This window comes from Chroicocephalus ridibundus, chromosome 4 (genome assembly GCF_963924245.1).
Source record: "Chroicocephalus ridibundus chromosome 4, bChrRid1.1, whole genome shotgun sequence".
Classification (NCBI taxonomy): Eukaryota; Metazoa; Chordata; class Aves; order Charadriiformes; family Laridae; genus Chroicocephalus; species Chroicocephalus ridibundus.
The window spans coordinates 82,953,949-82,978,032 of record NC_086287.1 but is presented as its reverse complement, the minus strand read 5'-3'; positions in this window follow the sequence as shown (position 1 = coordinate 82,978,032).

Sequence of the window (24,084 nt, the reverse complement as noted above, 5' to 3'; positions counted from 1 at the left end):
GTGGGATTTTAGCCCTCCAGTCACATTTTTTTGTTCCTCTAATCTTCTTTTGTATTTGCTCACTGACCCCAAGCATGTATTTGACTTGTGACCCTATTTCTGTTAATAAAATACAGGCCATCTGACCAGCATTCACACCAATGAACTACAAGGTGATGATTACCTCATTGTAAATGCTAGGAGTTAGCAGCACGCAGCAGGGTAAGGCTGGTGGTTGGGTGGGCTGAAGATAACCAACGGTAACGACGGCAGCGTGAGCAATTCTGAACTGTGATCTCAAACTTCAAACTAAAGATAATAAACTCCTTCAAAATATGTAATACTATCCATAGAAGGACTCTGTATCTCCTTATGTATTGTTCAGCTATTAATTAGTTGATAATGTTTGGGGGATTATGGCATGACAAGAAACAATTATAGCTATAATGTGGAAATTTTCAGTATCTGTATGGGTGGTAGCTTATAAAATCAAAATTACCCTATTTACATTTTGGGTTATCAATTATGATTATATGCCTCATGAAAAAATACATCAGCACTCAGTGGTAATAATTTCAGTATAGTGTTTTGAGGCTAAATTAACACTGGAAAGGATAGGTGAGCTCTTTCTAAGCAAAGTATTATTTGTTTTTAAAGCACTAGCAGAAATGTAGAATTTTTTTTTAAGAAAATGCATAGTAATGAACTTATTAATGCTTTCACCAAATCCTTAAACCATGGATCTTATGAAAAGCAGTGTTAATTGTGTGTTACATGAAAAAATCATGCCAAAGCCATTTATCAGATATGTAATCTGTGGCTCTGTTTTGTGACAGGAAGCCATTATTTCCACTGAAAAAACAAATCCGTTAAATTTGAACTATTAGATTACAGCAGGGTTAAGGCTGCTTCTGTGCTGTAGAGTCACATCAGGGTCACAGCCCGGTTCTAGAGATGTACTGCAAGAGCTTCATATCTGATTAAGACAAAAAACTGATAAAAATGTAATGCAGACTAACAATATGGAATTATCTGATGCAGTTTGGGGGGATAGGGGCAGGGGGTATAACATCATTCAGTTTATTTGCATATGTTTGTTCTTTCTGCTGAAATCAATCTCTTTGAAGGAAGCAAGAAAACTTTAGAAAAAGAAAATATTATTAATGCTGGTAAGAGAACACAGAAGAAAACCTTTAGTAAACATTTCTTTTCCAGTGTTGATTATCATTCTGTCTAATGTTTATTTTCATCATTTTCTTTGATCCAAACACAAATAACAATAAAGTTAGCTCCATTTCTTTGAACTAACAAAACTATACTGCGGCCAAATTTGGAGCAAATTTTTAAGTGGCGTTTTTGTTTTTCTCCCAAGCCACATAACAGATTTATAGAGTAGATATTTGCATAACTCACACCCTCTCCTATACAGGAATGTTTCTATGGCTAACAGTAATTTACCTGCTGTGGGCCTCTCTCTGCCTGTATTGCAAAGGCTGGGGGCTGCAAGCGTCTGGGCACGTACTCGATAGCAGTCAGGGGGGCGCCAGTGGTTCAGGGCTTTGGGTCAGGGCTCACCCCGTTGTGGTATGAAAATTGCCACCATTTGAAGGGTTTGACTGTGGCTCTGCTGGGCTGGCTGCTGGGTGGCAAACCCAGAACGTAGTCAGCCCACCCTCCCTGCATTTCCTACCCAAATCTACGTCGCAGACGGCAGGCGGAGAGGCAGGGCAGGGATGGCAGCGGACCAGATCCATGCCTGTCAGGATCTCTGCGCAAGAGGAGCTGAAAAGGCGTTGGTACTGCTTCTCACTTCTGGACCAGAGCCAAGCAGCCAGAGCACAGGTTGTATCTTCACCATCTTCTTCCATCAGAAATTTGACAGACAAGTATGTACTATAGACTTGGAAACAACTAGATTACTAATATAAATATTACACAACTGTAAAATACATACTACAATACTTACCATAGTGCTTGAAAATAGGCCTGTGTTGCTGGAGGTGTTTTTAAACACCATTTAAAAACTCTGCCAAATCACAGATCTGCTTAGGAGGCCAATACTACAAGATCATCTCAGGTAAAGCTATTAACCGTGTCTCAGAAAGCTGTCCTCTTGTGTCCCTGGCAGCACCCACTGGGGTGATGGTCAAGAGTCCATATCTGTGATGGAAAGCATATATGTCAACCCCAGATCACAGCTAGTATGTATTCTGGCTGTTCTGTTCAGCATTCCTGCATGGAAGTATTGTCTCTGAAATTGGTGAAAGTTATGAATAAAGACCCCAACGTCCGACCTCAGTCAATCAACTACAGAAGAGCCATAAGTTTTTTAAGTTGTTTTTTTAAGTTTTTTGAGGATATGATACAGAATCATGACAGATTCTCAGGTTCTCTAAAACTTTCTATTTTTTTTCTCTCCCATTACATTCCTGTGTTTGTCCCACTGCTTAGCCTAGCTGAACAAGGGCATCCGGTCTAATGATTGATTGCCTCTGTGAGCAGGTCCAAGTTTCATCCTTAAATCAGCCAGCATGTGGTTGATGACAGGGACAAAGCCAACCCTCATCACTCCCTAAGCCAATCGTCTTCCCCTTTACTGTACGCTTCGACCAAATTATGATTTCACCATTGAAATAAATGTCAAACTTTCCACCAGCTTCAGATGGATTGGGATTTGGCCATTGGCTTCTAAGTGCAGATGGTCTGTTAAAGGGCTTATTTTTAAATCAGGAGGTGTGTAAGTGCTTCAAGAAGTTGTAAAAATAGAAATGAATACAAATAACATGAGGTCAGGTATTGCTAAAAAGCGGGGCATGTCTAGGGATAAATCGTAACTAATCCCAGTTACTGCAGTGACTCACACTTGAGCAAGAATGAAAACTTTGGTCCTGAACTGTGCAAACAGTTTTGGCTGAACCTTTTTACACTTTTTTTTTTTTTTTAAATATATAGAAAAATGCCAAATAGAAAACAGTTGTCAACTTCTGAAGTTTGTTCTGGTCAAAATAGAACAGTTCTGGTCCTAGAGGAGGGAGTCCCCAAACGGTAACTAAAGGCTCCTGCCCAAACGTGTGAGCGCCCTTCCCTTTAACACATCATCACAACTACAAGCACAACCAAAAAGCACTGCTTGTTCAGTTTCTCTTTTTTCTTTTTAACATTATAAAAACAGGAATGCCAGAACTGATTCGGTAATTATTGGGCAGTTCACTTTCATATAAATAAGCTTAGGAATATGGGACTGGAAAAAAACACACGCCTGTAGGCTCTGTTTCCTAAATTGCTGGCAACCGTCCCATAGGTACAAAGCCCAGAATGAGCCCACAGTAACACTGGCTGTGGATGTCCCAAGGAACAAAGCTAGAAAAGTTACAGCTACAGAATACCCGTTTCTTGAGGGAAGAGTGTGAATCAGTGCACTTCCAAAACTTACAAGCTTTACATTTTGCATAATTTTAAGTAAAAATACATAGAAGTGCTCACGTGCTAGAAAAATCTCTCCGTATTTCTTATTACTGAAAGGAACGGGACTTTGGCATGTAGAAGCAGAGTCCCTTGTATTCCCTAGTCCCTGAGGCTGCGCGGCTTGCTGGATAATTCCGAGTTAAACACAAAATTGTGCTCGGCGTTCTTCCCTCCTCCCTTTTTGAATAAGTGTTTCCACTCTGCATTTCTGCAAAGATGAGCAGAAAGCCCTGTAGGCAGGAGTAGTTACGTCTGCCTGAGTCTGCAGAAGCCTGAAACAACAGCAATGAGAGGTAAACTGCTTGAAGGCCAAAGGTGATAGCCTATGTCATGCTGAAAACTCAACACGTGTCACAGCTCAAAATAAATGGGAATCCATGTAAAAATAAATAGTTTATGGCTTACTGTAGTGATGACTGTAGTATATGACTTACTGTATATGTGTTTGTTTGGATTTTTTTAATATTCGGTTTATAATATTCAATTTGATATTCAATTATTTTTATATTCAGTTAAAATAAAATATTTCCCATTATTGTTCTAACATTACGTTACATTACATGGTCCAGGCCTTAGTAGGTGTAAAGATTTTGTGGTGCCTGGCAAAGGATGCAGCCGATGTCCTAGCCTAGCTGCCTTGTAGAGTATGTCCATCTTGAAAATTCCTCTTCAAAATGGCTCTCTAGCAGGATCAATGTGCTTTTCACATCTCGGGATTGAAGCACCAGTTGTGCCTCAAAAATCTCATGTTATATAGTCCCACGGTAATTCTTCTTCCTTTCTCTCCAGTAATTTTCCTACGCTGGTTCTGGTCTGTTCCCTTCTGCTCAGCAGGGGGTGTTTTTGTTCTTTTTCTTTGTTGCTATTAATTTTCTCGTAATTACTATCTCCTATATTCACATAGCGTCCACTGTCAAGCTGCTAAAACAGTGTTCAAGTATATTGAATCCCCCATTTTAAAACAGTAATAAAAGGGTTTTACTAAATAAATACATAAAGCTTCTCTCAGATCATGCAATAAGGAGCTAAAGTTCCCAGAACTTGGGAGGACAAAGGAGCAGTTTACTAAAGAGCCTTTTCCCAACATTCAGAGCTCTGATAGTCCTTAGAGGAAATAATAAATCTTTCTCTGTGTCACTCTTCCCTAGGTTTCTTTTGTTGTTTAGGATTAAAAAAAAAAAAAAAAGAAAAAAAAAAAGAGTGTAGGTACTACTTACAAGGCAGCTTCCTTGACGTTTCTGGTAGTCCAACCAAGGGATGAGATTGTGTGTATAGGAAGGGGAGACGAGCAATTCATCCTGTAAAGGAATTAAAAACAAAAGTGGAAACCCTTTGTAAGAAGAAGAGTGGTTGGGATTATAGCTGCATGCTTTCACTAATGACTTTGCAAACATTTAGCCAGAGATAACCTAGAAATCCAGTTGCACTTTATTTAATATTCAGAAAAGGACCATTCACCTGCTGTTAAGCTACAACATCTACAATCATTCTTTGAATACTGATAATTATATGAAGCAGACTCCCCTAGAGGCTGGTAGTCTAGTCTGGATTCACCTGGAATACAAAGATGAATAATATTGCATATTACATGCACCCAAGTAGTTGCAATTTATAGAAATGTCCATTTATGCTCCTAAAAAAAAAGATGTGTATTTCCCTAGGGGTATAATATATGGTGATAAAAACCTGTGTGGGGGACTGTTTGGATTGTAACTCCTAGTATGCCTGTTGTTGATTAATTAATAAACAAATAAATCGTTATATTTAGCCAGATATCTCACTACAAGACCATAAAAGAGAAAATGTTAAAAAAGAATTTTGTGCGCCTCACCATAAGGAAGGGTTACTCAGAGACACAAGAAATGAGTACTAGAAGTGGCATCCAAATGGCGCAGAGCAGATATGTGTATACATTTTTAAAAGATGAGTAGCATTATGAATATGCTCTCTCTGCCGCCTCCTTTCCTGCTCTTTCTCCCATCAGGTGCCTTGTCCTTGTTCTCCCCTCTCATTTGCTGATGGCTGATAACACCTTATCTCCACCAGGGAAGCAACCGGGAAGTTTGCTCCTTCCTCACAAGACTGAGGGTATAATTAGAACAACGCACCTGCTCAGTCCTCCGGTGACTCAGTTAGTCTACAGCCATGTCAAAATCCATGCTGTGAGGGTAATTTGATCATCTCACTTACTTTTTTCATATACTTTAGATGAATAAACCACCGGAACAAGCCTCCGTTGAGTTGGTTCAGTTTAATCTCACAAATTTGTGTCAACTCTTTGTTGCCAGAATAATTTTATCATTTGATCTCATGGTTACACTTTAGTGGACTTTAGTACATATTTTATTTCACTCTCCAGAATAAAAAATTCCATTTTGTGTCAAAATCATCTATTTATTATTATCTATTTATATTTCAGTGATACTTACAGGCTTCAACTGAGATCGGGGTCTTGTTGTACGAGACAACACAGAAACACGTAATAAAAGAATTTCACCCCAGGAGCCTTATAAGCTAAATAAAGGCTGGGAGAAAGGAAATATGACCCCCATTTTACAGATGGGAAACCGAAGCTCTGACAAGCTTTCCGTACAACGCAGTGCAGCATCGTACAGCAATACTGAAGAGAGAATTCTGAAAAAGCGACAAAGTCCAGAATCTATGCAAAATAAAGGTGGATTTAAACCCTCTTCTGCTGGCAAGCATCCATGTAAGTTCAAATAAGTTATAGACGTACACTGGTATCATTTGTACCCTGAGCATCCCAAAGCTCCCTTGGCCTTCTCCATGCCTCTTTGTCTCCCAGCCTGCCCTTCAAAGGCAGAAGACACCGTTTTTTGATGCTGTCTTCTTAAACTCGTAAGAGTTAGTCTACCACTGCTTCCTCCAGCACTTAACAAAAATTTACCTCTAGCCCTGTGATGCCCCAGTGGTGTCAAATCTTTCTGACTGGAGCAGCTTCCAGGCTCAGCAGAGATATATCAAGGGTCTGTTAGGTTCTCCTTCCCAACATCCAAAGGGTAATGTAATCTTTTTGTCCTTGAACAGAGCCTGGAATCTCCTGCGTTTAAAATCCTGCATTTAATCTGCTCCTCCCAGAAGACCCTGCAAAATCCTGGGGAAGCAGTAGCCAACAGAGGGTACTCACTGAAGACCAAGCAGCAGGGAAGCACTTTGATATTCCCTGGAGACATAGCAGAAACGAGTGGAAACGGTAAGTTTACTGTCTTCCTTTCAAAGATGACGGAAGATAGGAGGGGAGACTGCCAGGAATGAGGGTGGGGGTAGCAGGAGTGCTTGTGTGCCCCTCAAACCTGCCGGGCTACTGCAGACATTGCCAAAGCAGCCTGCTGAATTTGGTTTGCAGAGCTCCGTGAGCTAAACTCTTCACCACCCTAACTGCACCACTATAACATTGCCTTTTGAGTAAAAACCAGTTCAGACTAATTGTCAAGGATCAGATAACAGGAAAATATTTCTATTTGACAGTCTACTATTTTTCAATTGTTCCTCTGTTACATATCTAAGTAAACATTTGTTCCACTTATCATTTCTGAGCAAAAGACATGAATCATTTGACTAGTAAAACCACAACGACAGCTGTTGCTTATTAGAAACAGTCATCTTGTTCAAGGGCCTGCTATGGAGGAGTTCTTCAGGAAACTGTTTCTGCTTTTAGTGCTTTACAGCGCAATGAAGGCAAAGTTGCAGAAATTAGGGCATTTTTATTTCACTTATGTGATTGGCAAAACACACAGGCGCACATGCACACACACACAGAGCAATCATTATAGCTGAGCTAGAAGCCCCCAAGAAACAGGAAAATACTCATTTAAGTATACTGCTAATGCTATAATACTTATGTTCTTTGACTTTGTGACGTTGATACAGTTCTCTACAATGCAGGTCAAACAAAACTGGGTTTAAGGGTCCCTTTGTAAATAGGTTACAGTATTTGGGATTTTGGTGTTGCATACAATATTTATACCAGTTAATATGTGTGGATCAGAAACATCTTTCACCATTCATGGTTTCTCCAGGTCTCGGGAACAAATTAATTCTGGATTCGCAAAACTCCTAGAAGCCAGTCATCAGCGGTCACTACTACATCACTTTCAGATAAAGCTTCTCCAGACAGTGGTAAAAGAAAAAAACAAACAACCCAGTTTAAAAAGTCTGATCAGGATCGGAAAACCAAGGAGGTAAGTTGTACTTAATTGCAATAAAATACTTTTTCAACCAGTGGAAACCAAATAGGGAACAAAAACTGGACCACAAGGAATTCAAGAGCAAATAAGTGAAACTGAGTCAGGTTAGACATAAAGATTTTTCCCTTTCTAGAGTGCTCGGCGTGCTAGAGTTCAAAGGCACTATAGAGTATAAGGACCAAAATCAGGTTGTTTCTGTGACCTGTATGAAACAAAATTGTATGAAACTGAGGCCTAACAGTTAGGCATTTTATCAGACAAAATCACTGGAATGGTATAGCCTGTATGATGCCCTTATTGTCAGCTTTGAAGGGAGAAGCCAAAGACGGAATGAGCACAGAGACGGCACTGATCCCAGCGGAGCAGAGGGGAGGAACACTGGCAGGGCAATGTGGGGATGCTACCAAGTCGTCTGCTCTGCAGTTAAATAGGAGCGCTTGTGGCTTTGTGGCTGTTGCTTAAATACCTTTCAAAATCACAAAATTCTTTTGCAAACACTAAAGAAGGAGGAGGTAAAAAAAAATATAAAAATGGATTTTTGGATTATGGCAAAAGAAAAGGAAAGCAGAACAGGAAAACAGTAGAGAGAAGTGTGTCGTGGAAGAGGCAAAGCTGAGGTTTATTATAGGTTAGAAATCTGCAAAACTGTCACCAATTCAATAATAGTATTCAGCGAGGTTTCTAAAGATCATATCCTGCCCTTCATTCACCCTCACAACACTCACTGATGGGAGTCAGCACTTTGCTGCAGCTGGGTATTTATAACTCATTTGTTCTGTGTAACATGCCTGTTCTTACTAATCTTAGTCAAGTAAGTAGTCCATCCTCATGTGTCATCCCACGGAAGTCAAATGTGCTATTAGCATAAGTGATGATTACTTATCTGTGTGAGGTCCTGTGAGGTTGGGTCTTTCAGCATCAGTATACTTGACATGGCAGTCTTTCTATTATAATTAAATAAAATGGGGCCCGATTCAGTTCAGAGGTGCCTTGAGGAATAAGCTGCGCTTAAACGGTGCTGAGGCCTTTGACTGGACCTCTGCAAACCCTGAATTTCATCGAGTGAATACTAATTACTCAGAGGGGGTTATTAAATTATAGGCTCAGTTCTTTACCGTTGCTTGGAGCACAGTACCTTTGCACATGCTTGAGCAAGGTAGTGTACATCTGAACACGCTCCGAAGAAAGTTCTGGTAAGACTGCTTTCCTTGGTAAAAACAGGGACTGCAGAAATGTCATTAATGAATAGTTCAGAGAATTTGTATATGTTGATGGGTAAAATTTCACTCTAAAACAGTACTATGCACTGAAAATGGCCAGTATAATCCAGGGGAGAAAACTGCATCTCACAGCTGCGCTGAAATGGAAATCTCTCTTCCCGTCAGGTGGATGGAAAAGGCCCAATCCAGACCCCTCTGCAGTCAGTGGAAATCTTTCCCTTGTGACGAGCTCTGAGCAAGCACGCTTAGGCACCCTTGGCGCATCTTAGTCTTCGATGATTGTGTACAGTAACACACTTAGTATAACAGCTGTAAAACAAATCAGTTACCCGTAATCAACTACTTGGTGCAAGAAGGAATCAATCAGTTCATTTTCTATGCCACGCAGCTCTCCTAAGGAGGAACTCCTAATTGCTGCATGGATAAACAGCAAAAGACATCACTCATGCTAAGCACATGATTTTAAAGGGTTACATGTATTTCTAACAGCCAATATTCTCCTTCTTTGTAAATTTTTCATATCTTTTTGGTCTTTACCTGATTTCTGAGCAGCTACTAGCCTCGGAGTGGCTCCTGTATTCTCTCTGGACCTTCATTCTGAGCTCCTACAGCTCTCATAGTGTTCACACCTTTCGTGAATACCGCAGCAATTCCTCGTGACCTTTGTGACCATCTCCTTAATTCATAGTTATCCCGATTTCTGATTCCCAAAGTCTACTGGACGTAGGAAAATTTTGGATCATAATTTCCTAACCAGCTGGCTCTTCGCTCTGCTCTTTGTTACGCATGATCTGCTATAGCTACAGAGCGCATCAGGAGGCTTCTACGTCACCTGAAAGGGGTTGGGTTTTTTTTTAAAAAAAAAAAAAAGATCTTTGGAAAAAAAAAGTCTTAATCAGTGGTACAAAAAATATTGCCCAGCTGTTAGATCCAGAGGGTTTGGCACACTAGATCACAAGCAGTGGACCCATTATAACATTTGATCCGTCTTTTGCTTGCTGTGTCTGTTAGAACAATCTGCTGTTTGCGTACCTACTGCTCTTCCAGCTTGCCAGCCAGGTGTTTGTGAAGAATTGCATTTATTAATTAGTACGTAGATCGTTTGCCAAATTAGGAATATTAAAGGCATATATGCAGGTCGATCCTGTAAAATCACACATACAAAGTGCATTTTACACAATAGATCACCGAGACTTTTGGTGAAAGACTAAAATCTGCGTATTAAATGGCGAACAGGTCCTCACGAAATTAACAACAAAGAATCATCGTTGCCATTATTAATGAAATGGTGCTCTAAAAAATTTTTTTTTTTTTCGCAGAACAGCGTAAGTTTTTCTCCTGTTAGATTTAAATCAAGTTCAGACATTGTGAGAGTTTAGATGCCTTTGCGGTCTAATGCCCTCGTGCAGCCCAAGAACATGCCCAACTTCAGCCGGCTGTAATCCGTGTGAAGTCAATAGGACTTTCTCATACGAAAATTAAAAACCTTTGGAAAAGGCTTGCTTAATCAGTTTTTAAAAGATTTAAAGATCTTTATATGTCCACCATTATGTTTAAAATAAGCATTTTTTATTTGCTCGCCATCCAAGGACTTGATTTTTCTTCATTTTCCCATTAGCCTGGCAGTTTAGCCAGTAGAACCCTTTTATTCCTCCCACTGGAGTAGCACAGAGAAATTCATTTGATTCCAGGGGATAGTAGTTGATTTCATTATCATATTATAGAAAATAAAGATTACAATTCCAAATTATTTTGCCTGCAGTCCACACACTAACCATGTAAATGGCAATATGTGGAAAAGTTGACTACATCATAAAAAATTAACTTCCTGCAAGGATTTTCTTGAATTGGTTTCAAAAGAATCTGTTGTTTGGCATCTTTCCTGTACTGAATTTCTGGAGGGTAACTGCATTATGTGCATGTGTAACATGCAAAAGGAAACATTCACTGAGCTCTTTTCTTTCTGCTACCAAATGTAACTATAGCACATTGTTTGTGTTTAAGAGAGTTGCCTGAAAGCAAAACTCTATCCGCGTATAAGGTTATAGATGTGTGCGTTGTGAGACAACCGCTACCGGAAGGTGAAATACTATTCTCTTTCACTTGCCGCTGGGCGGCAAAGGTTGCATCTGATGATAATTTGAATATTCTGCCAACAGTTGGTGATATGCTGCCCCTGCCAAAATAAATAAATAAATAAATAAATAAATACATGCTTCCATCTCCCAGAGCAAATGCCCTGTAAGTCTATAGAAAACAGATTAGGAATGCGTTATTCTCAATGAAAAAAGTCTCCACAAGAGCTATAATTTTATTTTTTTTAGTGCACAGAATAACATAAATCAAAAGAAGCAATAGTCTACCTTGTGTTTTGACTACTTTGACCCTCTTCAACCCCTGCCAATTTTTATCTCATTTTTGTTTAACTTTGTACATCAGAGTTTAATTTTAAACCTGGTCCTGAAGACAGTGATGTATAGGGTACATCAAGTATAGCTTAAATTACCCTCTCCCCAGTGATTTGAAGTTGAGGGGAGGGTCTTACTCCGCAGCAGGGTGGGAAAGAGAAATGGTCAGATGTTGCCCTTTGAACCTGACCACCCTCAGCTACAGAAACATTTATGCCAGAACATCATTTATTGATTTTATTATATTTTAGGATCTCTTAAAACTGTTGGTGAAGTTTGCCGTATATTAATTTTTGACACATGCATATAAAAACAGAAATATGGGTTGAGCAGAAACTATAAATATAGACAACAGTGCCCAATAAACTCACATCCTTTCACTTACAGGTTTCTGTTTCAGCTGATCATTCCGAGCAGCCTGTCTTTGAAAATAAATGTTACCCCTCTGATAAGCTAACCAATTTGAAGATTAAAGCTGCATTTGAGGATTAAAGTTTTTCTTATTTGATTATTGTTGTGTCTCATAGCAGCAGAAGATAAATATTAATAAAATGTTAAAGTCCAATTCTACTCACTTTACTCGTGAGCATTTTATACCACGAGACTGAACAAATTATGCAGGATTTGGCCCTTAAACTCCGCATTGACTGCTCCGTTTTCTCAGTCCACTAAGAATAAGTCTCCCGTGAAATGTTACATGTGCCCGGCAAACTCACGGACCCACTGCTGCCACAGAAAACTCACGCTGATGGGTAGCTCTGAAAACTCGCCGTCCAATTATACACCACGGAGCTATGTGTGTGTTTTTATTGAGGAGAAGAAAAACCACAAGAAGCGCTCTACAACAGACCACAAAATGGGTTTGGCACCTGTGTCTCCTCGGAGCCCAAGTTTCGGAGTTGCGTTACCACGTGGCCCGCTGACCCCGGGAGAGCAACGCTGACCCTGTCTTACACGCAGGAGTCTATTGCGATGGCTCCCCGGAGAGCACAAACCAGCTGCAAACTGCTGCAATGATTAACCCTTATGTGCTGTAGATGTTACATCAAGTCATGGTAATAAAGCTTTCACTGCATAACAGATCTCTTGCTTTGTAAATTGTTGCTCTTATCAGCTGCACTCTAGGATGTTATCCCTTTTCTCTGAAGCATGACTGCTGCGTTGTTCGCTGGAAAGGCTACCAGATCTATAAAGTCTGTGATATTTATTCAGTTGCTTTGGAGAATAATACAGAGAATACGCTTTGTTTAAACTAAAAACGCAGTGTCTGAATAAAAAAAAAAAAAAAAAAAAGACATGAAACACTCATACATATGAAACAATATATTAATTAAAATCTGGAATGCCTGTAGCAGATTTGAAGCCGGGAGTACCAGATTTGCTGTAACAGACAACTGCGTTGTTCCATTGAGTCCAGGCTCCTGTTTGTGGAAGTAATTTATACCTAACGTTTTGTAAAAATGCAAACTCTCCGAGTGTCTGACGTACCTGGACAATTACAGAGCTTTGCTGTTTGGCTGCAAACAGGATGCGTGTGGTGATCAGCACTCATCTCCCCAAAACGTAAGCAGTATAAGTCTTATTTTGTCATGCACTTCCAATATCAAGCCTTATTCTATGCTTTCCTGTTTGCATAGAAGCTGATGGGAGTTTTGAGCGCATGAGCCTATAATCCAAACTGTGGACCTGGGAACCCTGCCTTCCTCAGAAATGTGCTGCCTTTTATCCCAGCCTGCTCCCTACCCTCCGGCCCTTCCCTTGCCAAACCTATGGCCACATCAAGGCTGTGAAAGAAAAGGTGACCTTAACGTAAGCCACGGTACGGTGTGATACTCTCTGCTTTAGTCCACAGCGCCAGAAGCAACGCCTCTGAGAGATGGAGGCTGCTGCGTGTATCACCAGGACTGTCGCTGCCCACAGACACGCTTTCAAAGGGATTTTCCAACGTCCCACCAGCCAAGCAGAGGGAAAAGCGTTTGTTCAACGTATCCACCCATCGGAGCAGCAGCTCTGTGTGTTTCAGGGGCACCCCACTGCCGGTCCTTGCTGTCGCTCCTGCCCCCGCAGCTCCGAGGTCGGGCAGACCAAGAGCACTGCAGGGCTCTGTCCACAGCTCCTAGGGGCAGTTTATAGTTTTTAGACACAACCTTTTTCAAAGGATGAAACAGCTCCTAGGTTCAGGAATTAAGGGGAAAAAAAATCCCTTAGGTACAAACAGCGGAAAAGTAAAATCAGTTTAAGGAAACAAAAAGTGGTTTCCCTAAAAAAACCCACTAAGGTGTTAGGAGTTTTGGGAGGGGCATTCAGCTATTGTACGGTGTGATTGTGAAAGGCCTTGCAGCGTCTGGGAGCGAAGTAGAGTAACCTCAGCTGCAAGGTGCGGCTTGAGAAAAGGTACTTCCCAAAACTTCTTCAGCTCAGGAGTGACGAGCAGGAGGGAGGCTGCAGTGAAGCTGGCTTTCTTTGCAAGGCGCCCTGGTGTTCAGAGGGAGCGGGTTAGTGCCCTTTGATAAGAGGGGAATTAACACCATTCTGTGGTCTATGACTCATCCCTTTCTCCACTTCTTTTAATCTCATTACTTCGGCTTGCCCTTAATGAAATAGAGGCCGTTTGCAGGAGCCGTGCTTGGGCTGGCCTTGCCAGGGGCTGCACGGGGTAGTCTCTATTCCTCACCAAGGAAGACGCTGCTCTGGACTAATGATGCTTTGCTGTTTGGTATCTGGATTCATCTGCTTGAAAAACACTGCAGATAGATAGCTTTATTGCGTAAGTGAGGCTAGACACGGTTGTTCCTCACTCATTAGCACAGGGAGCACTTTCCTACAGGGACTGCAGATGAAAGCAATGACTTTATTCTTCTCTTTACCCACCTCTCCCTCCATAGGCATGTAAGCATTGTTATTTTAACACCAACAGCTGTAGTTAAAAAAAACACCCTATCAAAAACTCTGTGAGTCCTGCTACATCAAATGTAGATAAAAAGGCAGTGACAAAACAGTTAACAACTCCAAAACTAGCAGAAATGGGGAGAGGCAGTAACTTCACTTGCTCCCTTATCAACTCCGGCAGCTCCTGGTTTTCTCCGAGCAGCTGCTGTGGTCTCCCAAGTGGAGACCGCTGACCTCGGAAGGGAGCAGAAGTTGCCTGTTCCCTCTTTCGGAGGATGGGGAAGGGTCTCTTGGTGATGGCACCTTGTGTCCTGGTGGCTCCTGCAGACATGAGTGACTGGTGATGAGCTCTGGCTGCGGTGGGGCTCTGCCCCTTCTCTTGCGACTTGCGTTTTGGAAGCTGGGGAGGCCCCATCTGCCCTTCCACCTCCCGTTCCCCCTCCGGCTGTCACTCCTGTTTGCAAGGTACAGTTACCCTGATATTGGGTTAATCAAAGGGGAGAAAGAAGCAACAAATTTACTGAAATTATCTTGAGATTATTTTGTTCTCTTGTGGGGTTTCTGTGTGAAGGGGGTATCTACTCTATTAACTCCCATTAATATCAAGCCTCCACTATTAATAGGATTTGCATATGGAAAGGAAGAGGACTGACCTTTAAATTCATTAAATAAAGCAAATCTAAAAAAATAATTTTAGTTAAAAGCATTAGCGTGATAAAAAATACAAGAACAAATACATAGACATCAGTATCTGGGCTTCCGTTAACACTAACGAGCAAATTATTACAGGGGAAGATTTGCATTATTGGAATACATGTCCCAGCCTCCATACTGATATATGTGATGTGGGGTTATCTTTGTATGGCTCCTCTTTCAGAATATATTTTCTTCTTATAAAATAGACTCTTTTTAACTCCCATTGGGGACCTCCTTATAAATGAGGCACTGGCCCTCAAGGGACTGGCCTGGCTAGAAAAGTGTGTTATTAAAAAAAAAAAAAGGCATATTAGAATACTAAGCAATATAATTAGCTCATTTCTTTGTTTTTTTAGAAAAATCCTTTTTTTGAAAAAAAAAAAAAGTATAGCTAAGTTTTTAATTAAACATATTCTCTGGATGTTTGAATTGTGTAAGAATTAGAAAATCTTGTTGTATTTTAGAGGGATTAATTGCACCAATTTAAGGTTCTCGCTCTAATCTCCGTTACACAGTCAGGTATCACCACTCTTCTTGCCAAGCACCTACAGTGTCATGAATAAGTGATGTCTGCCCACATAGCTGGGCCCCAAGCTGCCCCTCAGAGGGGCATCCTCAGCCCACGAGTGGCAACGAATGGATTCATCTAATCTTTTACAGGGGAATGAAGCTAGGTTCTCTATAGCAAAACTGGCTAAATATGCAGATTCAAAATATTATCGCTCCTAATAATAAATATTGATTTACATGTGCTGAAAAGCTTCTGTTGCCTTCACAGCAAGTAGTCTAAAATATAATTAGATTAGCAATGTTTTACCACCATATTGCTTTTTGAGTCTGATTCTTGAGACACTGGTGTCCCACGGTCTCTGGATGTCCGGCATCGCTCTGCTCTTAGGGCGTAACCCATCCATGCCTCAGCTTCCTGACAGAGCCCTCTGTAAAGTACTTTGAGATACTCAGATCAGACTTGCTGAAGGTTCAAAGCAGTGTTACTCAGTATTTTGTGCTATTTCGTTATGCAGCTCAGTCTATAAATCCAGCTATTTATTCTGTCGCCGTTCTACCCCAGGCCCCCACAAGTGGGAAGAAGTGAAACCCTTCAGGTTATTCTTCTCAGAGCTCAGCTGATGTCATCTGCTGAATACAGCTCTAAACATCTGAAGTTGGTGAAATCAAATAAAGTGCGAGCATCCTTTGGTCTGCAGCTCTTTGCCTTTAAAACAATTACTCATGGTAACCTTAACAATAGTATGTTAAAAAAAAAAAAAACCGTCCTAAAAGAATTTAGTGTTAGGATGGAGCTCTGCCTGATATTAGAACAATTATGGAGCAGATGCATCCACTCTGAACAAAGTGACCTTTTCATCAAGTTACAAAACATTAAAGGTTAAAGAATGTTTGAAAGGAAGTTAATACTTTTAAAACATTGGAAAAAATTGCCATTCTTTCAAGACCTGACCAAAATCAGTGGGGAAACCGTAAGATGACTGTTTAGGCACATCCAGTCATAATTTAAGCAACTCTTATTACAGAAGGTATTTTACAGCGTCTGTTTTATTTTAAAATTAGAAGTGCTTTTTCAGAAGAGAAATGAGATTTGATAGGAATAAATACCCAATGAAAGAAATCTGCTCCAATGCTGGTTAATTGCAATTTTAAACTCGCGTTTCTTCCTCTCCATTGTGTACGGATGACACGAGAACAAAGAGAAGGGAATCAATGACGGTGTCAGATTTTTTTCTCAGTTTCCACATCTCGCCTGACCTGGATGGTGCAAAACTCCAGTCACCGGTGCGGGAGAACCCAGCTCCGGCCCCGGCGCTTCCCGCACCCCCATGACCACAAACACCCATTTGCGGCAGCGACCCGCTCCCGAACCAACCTCCTGGGCGGGGGACGGGCGCACGGATGGGGCTGCCGAGGGCAAGGCGAGGCTGGAACGCGTCCTGGGGTGCCAAACAGCAGCGCGGGCCCCCCCCGCAAAGCATCCCCGCCGAGGGATGCCGCCGCCCGGCCTCCCCGGCAGGGCTCGGGGCCTCTTCGCTGCCTCGTCAGGGCGGCTGCGCCCAAACAGCCCATTTTTATAATTTTTCCATTAATTTTTCTTGGAGAAGGGGCGAGGGCGGAGGATGCTGGGTGCCGGCCGGGTCCCGCCGCACAGGGCCGAGCCCAGCGCTCCGCTTCCCCCCCCCCCACCCACCTCTGCGGCCGGGCCGCGTGTGCGGAGGGAGCCCCGCGGAGGGGGGGGGGGGGGGGGGAAGCGGAGTTCAACCCTCCTGCACATGGTCTGCGTCATCCGGGTCCTGCGCTCTTCATACATAATAAATTTAATAAAGGCCCTTCTAAACAGTAGTTGCTGGGCACGCTGGGGAGCGAGGATTTACGGCCCGGCAGCCCCTCTATGTCTTTTTTAAATGCCCCTTGGCCGCGTGCCACGCCGTGGCCTACCGGCCTGCACAGTCTCATTCCCGACATCAAAGACGCTCGTCCAGGCGCGGAGGCGGCGGAGGGAGGCCCGCGGGGAGGCCCGCACCTCCGCCGGGCCGGGGCCGGGGCCGGGGCTGCGGGACGGGGCTGTTACCCCGAAGCCGGTTGTCGTCCTCGGAGCCGGCTGTTATCCCCCCGGTGCCGGTTGTCATCCTCGGCCCGGAGCCGGCTGTTATCCCCCCGGTGCCGGTTGTCATCCTCGGCCCGGTGCGCATCCCCCCCCCCGCCCCGGGGGCACCGAGCTGCCCTCGGCGCAGGCAGCGCTCCTGGGGGGCGGTCGGGGGCGATGGTAGCGCTCCCCTTGCCTGGGCGGTGGAGTAACCAAGCCGTGGGGCTCGGGCTGTGCCCGCGGCAGGACAAAGGTGCGTTATGGGCAGACGGGTAACTTCCTTTTTTTTTTTAAGAGAAACTCGCATATCTTAGTGCAAGCACTATCTGCAAATCACTAATAAAAAAAAACAACCACCAAACCCCTAACGTCTGGGAAAGGAGTTTCTGTGAAAAGAAAGAAGGATTTTGCTCGAGGTTAGGCTTTATCAACTTCCCACTTCATATATTTTCTCCTTTTTTTAAAAAAAAAAAAAAAAGAAAAGCATATCGGTGCACAACAAAATCTTTATTGCGTTAAATCACAGGCGGTCAGCAAAGGAACAGCTGTGTTAGCTGTGCAATGAAAACTTTCAGGTGATGCAAGAAGTAAGAGGGGAACACCTTCCCCTTCTCCTAGATCCTCCAAATGCCTTTCAAATCAGCCAGCTCTGAGGATCGCTGCCAGTCTCCACAAAGGCATTCCCAAAGCTTGCAGCTAGTAAAACTTTGTATAGGTAAAATTAGCTGAACCCCTTCTGCTGACACAATAGCTTTTGTTGCCACGTATGGTGGAGTTCCAGGATCTGTAACTATTTTTCATAAAAGATTTTCCTACTGCCCAAGTGAATACATTACGCTACAGTAGCTCTGAATGGTATCGCTTATTTCCTTCAAAGCAGCGGCCGATTCAGAGACCCCAAGTCCTTTCGGGGGGGGGTGGGGTGTGGGGGGTGGTGTAAGAGTGATAAAGCAGCGGGGCTGAATCGCGACGATAGATGTTATTTGAGCAGGTATCCTCCCCAAAACGCGGAGCCCCCGGGAGAGCGGCAAGTGCCGGGGGAGCGGAGCGGGGCGGGGGAGGCTCGGGGCGGGCGCTGGCCGGGCCGAGCGGGGCTCGCCTCCCCGGGCTGGGGCGAGTGGGAGCCCGGGGGCCGCAGCCTTTTCCCCTCCGAGAGGCAGCGCAAAAGGCGAGGGAGCCTCTGCCCCCCCCTCCCTCCCCGCGGGGGCCGGCCGGGCCCCGGAGAGGGGGGGCCCTGCAGCACCATCCCGGCAGAGCCGGGGCCGGGAGCCGCTCTCGCCGACCAAGTTTAATTCGCGAAGTTGTTGTTGTTGTTGGGCGCGGGCTGCTTCCCCCCGGCCCGGCCCGGGGCTGGGGGCTTCGCCGCCGCGGGGGCACCGCCGGAGAGCGCCGCGGCCGCGGGGAAGGAGGGACGGAGCGCCCGCCGCGGGCAGCTCCGCGGAGCGCTGCGGGTGCGGGGGGCTGCGGGTCGCGCCGCCCCGCTCCGCTCCGGGAGTTCCCCCGCAGCGCCCTGCGACTTCCTGAGACAAAGTTTCCCCCCGCACCGTGGGCTGATTTTTTTTTTTCTTTTGGGGAGGGGGCTACACTTGTGCTGTCTGGGGTGAGGTGAGGAATTACTTTTAGCTCCAGACGGAAGCGAATCGATTGGGACAAGATTACCTACAGCTTAGAAGGAATGCTTCAAAATAAGAAGGCACTGGGCGTGCTTACACGTTCCTATCTGTTTTCCCCGTGCTCTTTCCGAAATGCCTGGTCCTGATCGCAAGGACGCTGCTATCCCAGTTCTGATTTTCTGGGGCTTATTACATGTCAGAACTGTAAAAGTCCTCTGGACAATTTACAGACAAAACATCTGGTTCGTTAAAGCAAAGCTACTGGACTAAGACAAACAAACTTTGCTGCTGTGTAAATTCACTTACCCAAACAATTTACATTCAAGCAAAGATTTTAGCCCGAAGAAAAACTTTTATTCATTTGTATTCAGGAGGTTTGGGAATTCATAGGCATTTAAAAATAATTTTTCTCTAATAAAGTTATGTAGATATTACAAAATGTCTTTGTTCTCCTCTCAGATTATTACTGCTGCTATAATGGTTATTGACAACACTTTGTATTTTACAAAAGTGGAGTATCGTTTTCGGTCGTGGGCAGTGGTCTTTTTAAACAAACTTGTCAGATCCATATTCATCTAGTCCAGCCTTAATGAAAACTGTTTCTTCTTTGTTCTCCGCCGGGAGAAACCGAAGTACTTTTCGCACACTTTTTGCATTTCGATGGGGTGCCAGCGAGGCGTTAGGAAGGGGGAGAGGGTTGGGTTGTTTGGTTTTTTTTTTTTTTTCCCCGGGACAGTGGGCGCCCGGCTGCGGGCTCTGCGCTCTCCTCCGCGCCCTCCCCGCGCCGGCGCCTCCGCGCTGCTCCCAAAGCCCGCGGCCGCGCCTCTGCCCGCCGGGGGCTGCCCGGGGAAGAGCTGCCGGCGGCCGCCCTGCCCTGCGCCTTCTCCCGGGGCTTGGCCCCCCCCGCCGCCGCCGGCCCGGCCCCGGGCGCGCCGCCTCCTCCCTCGACAGCCCCGTTCCGCGGCTCCTCGGCCGGCGGGGCTCCCGCTGCCTCGCAACCGGCGCCTCGAAAGGCCCCGTCTGGCTAGTGCCCGGCCCTCCTCGCCTGCCCGGGGGACGCGGGGACAGCGAGGACCCGCTGTGTCCCCGCCGGCTCCGCTGGAAGGGGCGGAGGAGCCCCCGCGGAGCCGGGGCGGTCGGGCAGCGCTCGGGGATGGAGCGGTTCGCGCAGCGGGTTTGACCCCCTGGAAAGCAATCAAGCGGTGCCAACAAATGAGGCTCCGGCAGCAGCCACACACGCACGCGGGGACCTCGACGCACGCTTCTCCCTTCCTTGTTTGCACAGGAGCAAGTGGCGAAAGATCCGCAGGCTGCTCGGGGGAGAGAAAGGTTAAAGCCTGAGACACGCTGTTCCAAGTTTAATAAACTTCCTTACGGGTCCTCTCGGGCCATTCCCAGAGCCAAGAGTTAATTTCAATGGTCCTTTTAGCAGCTCAGCCCGCTCGGACCCGGGCGGCGGGGGTGGGTGTGTGTTTCTTGGGAAACTGCTGGAGTTTTCGTGGAGGGGAATGAAATGAGCGGTGAAAATATACAACAAAGAAGGGCACTAAACGGTGCGCACTGTTGAAATATAAAACATTCTTAGCTGGTGGAAAGTTCAGGAGTGATGGTTATCTAATTATGGGACTTATAAATAATTGGTACCTTGGTTTAAAACTGCCGGGAAGAGCGAGCTTAGAGCTGAGCCTTATGTGCTGAGTCTTTGTAGATGGAGTCTATACAGTCATCGATTTTATGCATTATGTTTGTAAATGTTACACTTAATAAAATTACGGGTTCTGGCTCTCTGAAATAGACTGTGACCCCCAAAGAAGCCGCTGCACATGAAGGAATCCGCATTTCCCTCTGTAACTCGTCTGATAGAGAGTTCAATAGATTTTTTTTTTCTTCCTTAAAAAACTGGATATAGTTAACAACCAAATTATTCCACAACTTCCTGAGCGTTTTGGCACAAAGAGTTGTGAATGTGTAAGCGCAGCGCATGTGTCTGTGCGCACGTATATCTGCTGCCTCTCTCTCTCTCACACATACACACGAGTTATTATTTCTAACTGAACTGCGAAAGTTCCTCCAATTACTGTTTATGGAAACTTTTTCCCATTCACTCCCCACCTTCTCACCCCCAATCCCAAACCGGTGCACTGTTACAAGCCCATCACCCTCCACTACCAGCGCTTGTGGCCCGCCCTTTGAAAAGCCAGGTGAGTGGTGTTAAACCAACCTCAGCACCCGGCAGGGCTGGGGGTTTGGTTGTTCCCCCCCCCCCCCCCCCCCCCCCCCCGCAAACCTTTGTTTTAGTGACACCGTTCAGCTGCTGGGGTTGCAACCTGCCAGCATCTTCTGCGAGAGCTCTGCTAGGGAGTCTGTTAAAATACACATGACATTAAATTCATAACTGCATGCCTAGGGAGGGGAGGGAGTGTAACGGCGAGGGCGGGCGGGGGGGGAAGGGACGTGGAGCTCGGCCGAGCCCCAGCGGAGCCCGCCGAGCCCCGGCCCCGCCGGGCGGACGGGCTGCACCGCAGCGGGCGGGTTGGAGGTAACGCAGAGCTAGAGAAAGGTGAGGGGCTGTAGAGTGTGGGAGATGAAAGGGGGGGGAAGAAGAAGAAAAAAAAAAAAAAAAGAAAAAAGTTCTTGCAACTCGCAACCCCTCAAAATTAGCGACCGGCCGCTGCAGCGTTTTCCTCGGGATGCTCTGCAGCCAGCGCCTGGGAGATGGGAACAACTCCCGGCTTTGGAGAGGGCTCTCGCCCATTTGAGAATAGCCTTTAAGAGGGCTGAAAATGGCTAAACCCGCCTCATCACTTTTATTTTGCTGTAGTTTTTCACGGCGTTTATCCGCTCCTTGGAAGCGGGCTGACCTCGGGAGCCGGGAGCCCCCGGACGGTTCTGCTCCTGCCCGGCCGCACCGGTACCGGTGCGGCCGGGCAGGAGCAGAACCGGCCGGGGGCTCCCGGCTCCCCGCCGAGTCTCCCAAAGTTTGTTTCAGCCAGAGCTCGGAGAAATCCTCCATGATGCCCAGCCGGCTCGGCCAGCAGCCCGCCCCCCCCCCCCACCTTCCCTCCCCCGGCAGCTCCCCGGTTCCCTCTCACCCCGGTCCCGCCGCCGGCGGAGAGACCCGCGGCCGCGTCCTCCGGGGGGGGGGGGGGGGGGGAAGGAAAGGAAAGAGGGAGGTGGGCCGTAAATTATTTAGGTTTTCTTTTTCCTAATTCCCACTTAAAAGGGGAGGAGGGAGGGAGGGAGGAAGAGCGGGTTATTAATCGCAGCCGAGCCCGCTCTGTTTTCCGAGGCTGTCTAACATTTGTAAATACTTATGCTGCGGCTGGTCCCCTCCTTCCTGGTTAAGTTGTTTAGTATGTTGGTTATTTGTACCGAATCCCGGTCTGTGTTATGTCTGATGTGTTGTCGTTGCAATGTGCAGCCGGGGTGACACTGATGGATGCGCCAATGGTGAGACGGACAGATGTTAGGGCGGATCTAGCGGCATGCACCGCCGCGGCGGCGGAGCCCGCCCGCACCGGGCTGCCAGCCCCGCCGCAACCCGCGCCCCGTCCTGCTGCACACACACACACACCCCACACACACACACGGAAAAGGGTTTTTTTTTTTTTTGGGGGGGGGGACGACACCGTCTCGGTGTCGTCTCTTAAGTAGATCTGATCGCTCCTTCTTGTGAGCAGATACTGTAACTGTGCGGAGCAACCAGCGAGTATCAATGAGATGGAACTGCGCGAATTTGGCAGCAGAAGCGGCAATTGACAACTCACCATTTTCTTGTTTGCAAGAAATGTTTCGTTTCCCCCCAACAGTAGCAATTTCCCGGGGACTTTAGGCGACTGCGATTATTATTATTTTTTTTTTTCATCCTAAAGATCAGCTTTTAAAAAAAAATAATCAACTCCTAACAATAACAATCCAAAAAAAAAAAAAATAATCCCAAACCTTCTCCACCCTTCACGTAAAGTGTTTGAATTTCCTGCAACTTGAAAAGGAAAGCGAGAGCAAACGAGCGGCGCGGCGGCTTTATAAGATGTGAAGACGCAACAACATCTGCACTTAGTCAGGTATTTGGAATTATCCCAAAATCTCGAAGAATGGGGGCGAGTGGAGATTTTTTTTTTTTTGATCTTACCGTAAAAGTGAGATCATCCTTTTTTTTTTTTTTAATTCCTCCCCGTGAACTTTAAAAAAAAAAAAAAAAAAGAAAGAAAAAAATCGCTACTGCTTTTTTTTTGTTTGTTTGGTTTTGTTTTGTTTTTCCCTCCGCTTCCCCTGGGCAGGGGCTGCGCGGCGCTGCGCGGTGCGGGCCGCGCCCGGGCGCGCAAGGCGGCGGAGGCGGGAGGCGGCCCCGGCCCCCGCGCGCCCCCCGCGCCGCCGCTGCGCGGCCCCGCCGCCCAGGGATGCGCAATCAAACCCGCAGCGCATCGATCCGCCGCCGCCGCTCGCCGAACTGAGCGCGGCGGCACGGCAGTGAACTTGGACCAAAAAAAAAAAAAAAAAAAAAAAGAAAAACCACAAACCTCCCAAAAAACAAACAAAAAAAAAAAAAGAGAGGAAAAAAAAAAAAGCGCCCCTAAACAGGGAAAGCGAGGGAAAAGTGAGCTTGCCCGAAGAGCCGGGAGTGCGCGGGCGCTGCCCGTCCGGCCGGCGGCACCGCGGGGCAGGGAGCAGCGGCTCCGTCGGCGGAGACGCCGCCGTTACCGGCCGGAGCGGCCCCCGACAGCCCGCCCGGCGGCGCGGAGCGGAGCCCGGTGGGCCGCGGCGCCAGCCAGGTGGGAGCCGGCGGGCTGGATGTGTGCCGGCGGGCGGCCCGCTGCCCGGCGCGCCGGTGAGTGGGGCCGGGGCGGGCGGCGGGGCGAGGTGCGGGGCGAGGCGGGGGCCCGGCCCGCTGTCACCCCGCGGGGCGGCCGGGCTCGGCGGGGCGCCGGGAGGGGAGGGGGGGTCCCGTGCCCCGGCGTGGCGGGGATGGCTGAGGAGGAAAGGCGGGGGGGGGGGGCTCCGGCGGGG